The sequence below is a fragment of the Drosophila suzukii genome, chromosome 3 (genome assembly GCF_043229965.1).
Source record: "Drosophila suzukii chromosome 3, CBGP_Dsuzu_IsoJpt1.0, whole genome shotgun sequence".
Lineage (NCBI taxonomy): Eukaryota > Metazoa > Arthropoda > Insecta > Diptera > Drosophilidae > Drosophila > Drosophila suzukii.
In genome coordinates, this window is record NC_092082.1 from 72,505,991 (window position 1) to 72,513,929 (window position 7,939).

The window sequence follows — 7,939 nt, forward strand, 5'->3', positions numbered from 1 at the left end:
ACGTGGCCACATTACGCCGTATGGTAATTAAACGCCAAGTGAACCGTACTCGCAGCGGAAACAAAAATATGATTAAACATTTAAATGCCATCTCGATTTGGAATGCAAATCAAATAGGGGCTACGGGCATGGAACCAAACACGCAAAACGTATCTTGGCTTACATGTGCGCTCATGTCAAGTGGCAAATGAAAGTATAAATTTTTAAGTTGCTCGAAACTCGCTCAAATGGAAAAATCAGCAAAGTTGAGTTTCCGTGGAACCGTCGGGAGAAACCCTGCAATCGGTATATAAGAATCGGGCTAAGGACCAGACAAATCGCTGGTAAGGAAATTAATGGCAGCACAGGTGTACGGAATTTGTAACTGCCGTGCGATAAAGTGTGCGGCATGCCGTCGCAATTAATATCAGCGAAACGGGGGACCATTTCCCCAATTAGGCTATCAGTAATTTACTCCCATTGGGAGGTCCTTTTAGCTCATTAACATATGCATTAAGCTTGGAAAATAAAGGCTGCTTGGCAACGAAGGCAAATTACTTAATACTTAATGGGAAGGATTTTAAATTTCAATTTGAAAAACTTTGTTTTGGACTTACGAATATTTTATTTAAATTTTAGCATTTGTAAAGAAAAAAAATGCAACATTTTTTATGAGTTCTAATAATTAATAAAAAATAAAATCAATTTTAAATGTATTTTTTTAAATGCCTAAAAGTATGCAAAAATATATTTTTAACTCACAATTAGAATGAATTCATTCTGAAAGACGACTATCCTTTATTCACTGCATACTTTTAGGCACTAAAAAAATCAAATTTAAAAGAGATGTCAAGACCGTAACGATTTCTATGGCACTTTTTTAATTTTTTAGTCAATTTTTTAATATATATTCATAAAATAACCATCTTAACTCTAAATTTTATAAGAATTCAAGAACTTTGAAATTTATATTTTATAATTGAGCCTCAAATACTACAAATTAAATTATTAATTCAATTTATTCAATTCATCTGAATATGTACTACTATAACCACTATGACCAAGTTTATATTTTATAATTGAGCCTCAAATACTACAAAATAAATTATTAATTCAATTTATTCAATTCATCTAAATATGTACTACTATAACCACCATGACCAAGTTTTGTCCAACAAATTGGCCTTTACCTTCGGTGCGGTCTCAACCAATCCGACCTTGACAATGCCAATCTAACCGAAATGTGGCTGTCAAAAGTAAGGCCACAAAGCCAAATTGCTCTGTGTGTGCCAGCCTTTTGGTTTCGGCAGCAGTAATTAAATAAAATATTAACCAAAAGAAGCCCGAGATTCGGCTTTTGGTATAACACTAACCTCTTTTGGCCATTTTGCGTTGGCCTGTCTGGAGCTTTTGGTTCGCCTTGATGAGTTTGTCGGCGGCAAACATATGTTGGCCCACACAAAGATACACACCAGCACCATCAAATCCATGCCAAATGCGCAACAAGGCAAATAGTCAAGGCAAACAAATTATGAAAAAAGCAACTAAGAAATGAGTATGCCAAAAATGAGAAAAAAATTTAGAAATATGCAGCTGGCGACGTTAATGGGCAAAAGCTTTGCTGGCAGCGGAGAAAAAATCTACAAGTTTTTTCCCTTTACCTTTTTTTGAGCCCCTAACCCGAAAGCAACTACAGATGTTGCATTTGAAGGTCATCATCATCATCATCACCGTCATCATCTGTGGAAAAGCGAGTGTGTGACGTCATGGCCGTGCTAATGCAAAATGCTCAACGAAGGGCGGGAAAATCTTGAGGGCGATGTCAAAGCTCTTTTCACATGTGAGCCTGTAGAAGAATTTCCATGCTTTTCCATGCTTTTCCATGCTAATGCAATTTACCTGCCGAAAATTGGTTAAAAGGTGTTCGTTGGCATAATTGCAGCATAGATGCTTTAAGACACCATGCATTCAACTCTCTTTGATTAGCAAAAGCCCTGCTCTCGAATTAGCGTCAATCTTCATTTTAGCCCGGCCCGTAGCATTTTCATTCTCTGCACTGCAGTTGCTTTGTCATTCTTTTTTTTGTTTGTTCTTATTTTAAGGATGGGTTTTTTTTTGGAACAGGTCCAAGAAATGTTTATGATTTCCCAGCAGCAGCCAGCAGCTCAGAGTCCAATTACAGTCGAGCCGTTTTCATTTTCATTCTTTATGGTTGTTACTGTCTCTGTTGGCAACAACAAAACTGCAATGGAAGGGAAAATTAGCATCTGTCGTCCAAGACATTTGGCCGCTTAGATTCGCTACTCCTTCAGATTTCAGTGAACCAAGCAGTAATAATACGCATACGCCTCGTTACACCATGACCAATCAGTTTAAGGCGTGCTTTTGTATTTGCTTTTTTTGCTGATGGAGAATTTTAAAATTTATGTCTAGGGGAAATCCTATCTGATTTAAAGCTTTCATAGGGGAGTAAAAAAACTTTGGGTACGGGGAGAAATTGGCCTATTTTGAATTTTTGGGTAGTATTTCATTTCATAAAGTTGATTAACCAAATACGCTATTAGAAATACCTAAGTTTTCACAGAGAATATAACTTGAAGGATAATATTATAAAGAAATATTTAACAATTTGATTTAACCATTAAAATGCTATCTTAGTACCCAAGAAAAATGGTTTTATAAAGTCCTTACTTTAAAAAAAATTGAACACTTAAAATTATATATAAATTATATTCATTATATTACTACAAAACATTGAAATTAAATATTTATTAATTTTTTAACAATGATATTACTATTTTATTATGACAAGAGTCATGTCTTACAACTCCTACTTATAAATAAATTAAATATTATTAGAAATTCAATCGTAAATTAAATTATATTTGAATTAAGACTAAATATAACAACTAGTTTATAATGAAATAAAATATTTCTGGAAAATATAGTGATATTCGAAAAGAAACCCCTCCCCACATCTTAAAATCCTAACTGGAGTCCAGGGGTAATTGTATTTATCTTCCTTTACAAATCCCATAGAGCAACATATTCTTGCACATGGTTAACCATATCGCTGCGGTGTTAGTCATCCCGGCTGCTCCTCGTTAAACGCAGACACTTTCGGCTGATAAGTAAGCGGGGCACTCACATCGCACATCTATATACCATACCATACCATACCATGCCATACCATACTTACGTTCACACTTTCTGAGCCAACTGCTCTTTGGGGGCGACACGCTCTTAATGCATTTCCTGCACAAGCTTGCCGGAATGTCCTGGGAAAGCAATCGCACTAAAGGCTCACTCACACACACATTCAACGATATCCTTTGGAGAGCAGCGAGCTCATTTCGTGTCACAGATTTTTGTTTATTTACCGGTTTAAACAGCTCTCCATCTTCTACATTTTTTGCGTTTATCGCTCGGGGCAAAATTTAAAGGCAGGATAAAAAAAGAAATCCTTCGTGCACGTGCCACCGAATGTTGCACCGTTTTCTATCCAGGTGGGTGTCTCACTTTAATGCACCTTTGCTGAATCCTTGCTGTATCTTTATCCTTGCCGTATGCAAATACAGCATCCATAATCATGCATCACACACTGGCACATTTTCAGTATCTTTTCAGAAAAAATGGCTGATACTTAAAGGCCAAATTGAGCTGCTTAAGAATGTTGAATTGCTAGGAATCACAAATTTATTGGCTTAGATTTTCGCTTTTTCTGATTTTTCTTTATCGAAATAAATTGCCAACCCATATTCTTACTCTATACCCAAATCAATAATGGCTCAAATAATTCTAAAACATTGGCTGCATACGCTAAATAATTTTTTCCCCTTTATATAAATCAACGAAATCAAAAAATTTTAGAGCATCTACATTTTTTCGCTATATAACTTAACCCAGCAATTGGCTGTTCCCCCACATAATTTGACTTTAATTAATTTCCACCCAAAAGCACAAACTTCTTGCAGAAATTCCCGAAAATGGTTTCTGCCTTGCGGTTTGCAGCTCAAACAATTGGCCAAGTTGACTTGGACTTGGCCTACTGCTTTTCACAAAACTTTCCATTGTTAATCAAATGGACTTCAAGAGCAAGTTTTTTGCCCAAATTAACATGGCCATAACAAATTAGAGTCAGGCCAATTATAAACTCGACTTGTGTTGCCCTTTTGCTGTTTATTTTCGGAAACTAATTAATGTTTTTGGCTAAAATGGCAAAGGCTAGAGGCAGGCTAAATGCAGTTTAGAAAGGTTAGATGCCAGAAAACGGTGTCAACTTGGTCTTTAATTATAAAAATATTATATCTCAGTTCCAGGGAGTTTATATGTCAAAGGCGGGAATCCAAAGGTAAGCAAGGTGAAGTATATGTAGCGTGCAATTTTCATTTCATGCTTACAAATGCGCGTGAAAGTAACAAAGGAAAGGTGCACACATATCCACAGTTACCTGTATGTACTCAGTGTGGCTTACAATTTCAGATCCTTGAGACTCTCAATTTCAGTCTGGGCCCTACATATATGGGCCATGTGGGTGGGTGGGTCTGTCAAAGTCGGCGAAGGACATGGCGAGAAGAACAAGAACAAGAACAAGGTGCTGTGGCTGCTGCCATTGACGTAGACCCAGCAGGAGCTGCATTATTTTGTAAGGGAGAGCAGGTTTAAGGACATGTAAACACATGTAACACGACACATCCACCAGAGCGATGGCCGAATAAAAATAACAACCCAACTCGAACCACGGAAATAAAATAAATGCATGTCTTCTTAGTTTTTCGCGAGTCGCGTTTAAGGACTTTAAGAGTTAGTCCTTAAACTCTTTCAACTGCACATATGCTTGTGGAAGCATCAAGTAATTTTTGCCTGGCTTTATAAAGAGTTTAGCAAAAAGAGTCACAAATACACAAGCTGTTATAAATAAAGTATAAATAATTAAATAACACTGCAAGCCTCTTAAAAATATGCATAAAGTAAGGTTATTAAAGAGAGGTAACCTACGGTTAAAAAAGTTAAAGCCTGGAAAAAGTAAAAACTAAAAAGTTCAATCGAATTTATAAGCAAATTTTGTTAATTATACTTAAATTAACCTTTAAATATACACTTCATGCTTTAAAGATTAAATTATTTTGGCTTAATTTTCTAAGTAATACAAATAGGCGGAATAGTAATGAACTAATTATAAATAAGCTAATAAGAAATATCGTTAATAAATACTACAAGTATAAAATTAATACAAGTTTTAAATTTCTTATTTAAGCCGTCTATATTTTTATGTATTTGCTAACAATGTAAAAACAGATATTTAAACGCATTATTAATAGTATAGCTTTTAAAAAAATGTATATCTTTCGGATGAAATTTTCTATATTTTTATGTATTTGCTAACAATGTAAAAACAGATATTTAAACGCATTATTAATTGTATAGCTTTTAAAAAAATGTATATCTTTCGGATGAAATTTTAACAAAGGGTTGCTTTAAACAAGTTAAATAACTCAATCATCTCGCATCGACATACTCACCTTTAAAAATGTAACTAAATAAAATTAAAACTGCATCGCGACAACACCCATCACTTATTCAATAGTCATCCGTTAACTAGAACAACGAAGCATTTTATTCAGATCGAATTCAGACACGTCATCGATACTAATTCAATAAACAATGCAAAATGTTTGGCATTGTTCCGCTGGGCGTGTGTTTTCCTGAGCAAACAAGGAAACAAAAAAATGTAAATTACGTGAAACGGCAACCAGGCCAAACATCCATGTTAGAAATCAGAATATTCGATGAGCCGGGGTAAACAACTTCGGGCTTCGAGGGGATAACATTCGATTTTCGATTTGAATTTATCATATTTGTTGGCTCTGTGCTGCTGTGTGCCATGTACTTTGCATAAATCGCGACTGGTTGCTGTTTTGCATGTGACAAATGCAAATCCCAAAAAAATGTGCTACAGTTTATTGAAAAGCTTATTATGCTGCTCACCGAAGCGAAATAAGAGATGGGTGGTGTTTTTTATCATGTCGTTGTTTGTATTGCTAATGGAAGACAAACGTTATCGGTTTCGAGTACATCCAACATTCAACATTCGACGCCGAAGGCTTCAAACTAAACATAAATAAATTGTACAAGCTCACCGCTTTGTTATCTGCAAATTCAATTTGCATGTTGGGGTGATGATACAGCAGGTATTTTTTTTACAAATTGAATTTTTCCCTTTAACTTATTTGCATAAAAGACAGTAGTCGTTTGCCAGCATAGTTAATTCTTGCCCATTATCCGGGAAAATAGCCAAAAAATGTTAGCCAAATATTTGCATCGGCCACTGACATTGTTGGCTCATCCAAGTCAACAGCAAAATGTCAGCGATGCGGACCCCCAAGAATTTTCCCAGAGACAAATTGCTCAAAATTTAATGCGAAAGGCAAACAGAATAGTGGAAATCTGTCCATAGCTGTCATCTGGTTTTCTCACGCTGTCTAACATTCCGTAGAATGTCCAGGAATAAGGGAAATATGAGGCATTCCTTTGGAATTCCGACCTTGCCTTTTCCGGCCATCTTGTCACTCGTTAAAGTTTCATCTGGTTTTGGCTGGTTTTAATTAATTACCCAACATTGACCAACACATTGTAACAAAATCATTAGCCCTTTCTAAATGGGCTACAATTAATTTCTCGGTCTTAGAGAAACTCGATGTTTTGCTTTCGTTGTAAATTGGAGGCAGGTGATTAGGGAATTAAGGCTTGTTCAATTAGATAAGCCTGTCAACTGGTTACTTGACAATTTTCCAGTTAGTTAATTGCAGATATTTTTCAGCTCTAATTAAAAGGAGTAACCTGGAAGAGAATAAAGACAAAATAGTGCCCAGGTACGTGATTTGTGAGATGTTAAAGAAATTAAAAACCATGTCATCGTTATGGTAAAGACGTTCGCTTTTAATGCAATTGAGTTTCTGACCTTTTTTTGAGTATTTTGGAGCTTTAAAGATTCTTTCTGATTTTTCTTTCTGTATTTTAAAGATGCTCTTTAGAGTCTAGTCCTTCTTTCTAAGTTTCATACCTATCTTTCTAAATTTTTGAGTTATTTCGGTGTTTTGCCCTATCTTTTGGAGCTTCCGGCAATCTTTCGGAGTTTTATACTTTCCTTCAGAGTTGCATACATTCTTTCAGAGTTTTAGACTTCCTATCGGACTATTTCTCTGATATTTTTTTTATGTTTGGGACCTCTTTTTTAGGACTCGAACTATTTTTCTGCGTTTCGGGCCATTCCTTATTTCGAACTCATTTTCGGCATTCCTCGATCTGACGTTTAGTTTTTTTATAGCAGCCAAAAAAGTGAATTTTTACGGCAAAAATGGGATTCCGATTTTGTTCAAAAATATAAGATTCAGATTTTAGTCAAAAATACGATTTTTCTTTCCAGTTTTTCAATCGTAGTTCAGCCAAATCAAGGCGTACAGCTATAAGACTGACTGTTTTGAACAGCTTCCTAAATATGCTAACGATCCTCATCACTTTTAGGAAAATTTATTTTTTGACCAATTTTCTCCATTCTTTGTTACATCATTTTTTTTCGAAAAATGGCAAAAATTAAATATTTTCAGGTTGAAATGCCAATCGATTGGAAATTAAACAACGAGTTTAACGAGGTATGACATTCCTCATTCTGATTTATATTTTTGTTATGGCAGCCAAAAAACTGAATTTTTATGGGGAAAAAAGGGTTAAAATTTTTTTCAAAAATACAAAATTCAGATTTTTGTCAAAAGTTCGACATTTTTTTTCAGTTTTTCCATCGTAGCTCAGTCAAATCAAGGCGTACAGCTAAAAGACCGACTGTTTTGAACAGCTTGCTAAATATGCTAACGATCCTCATCACTTTTAGAAAAATTTATTTTTAGTCCAATTTTCTCAATTTTTGTAGGGGTTACATCACCTTTTTGCGAGAAATGTCAAA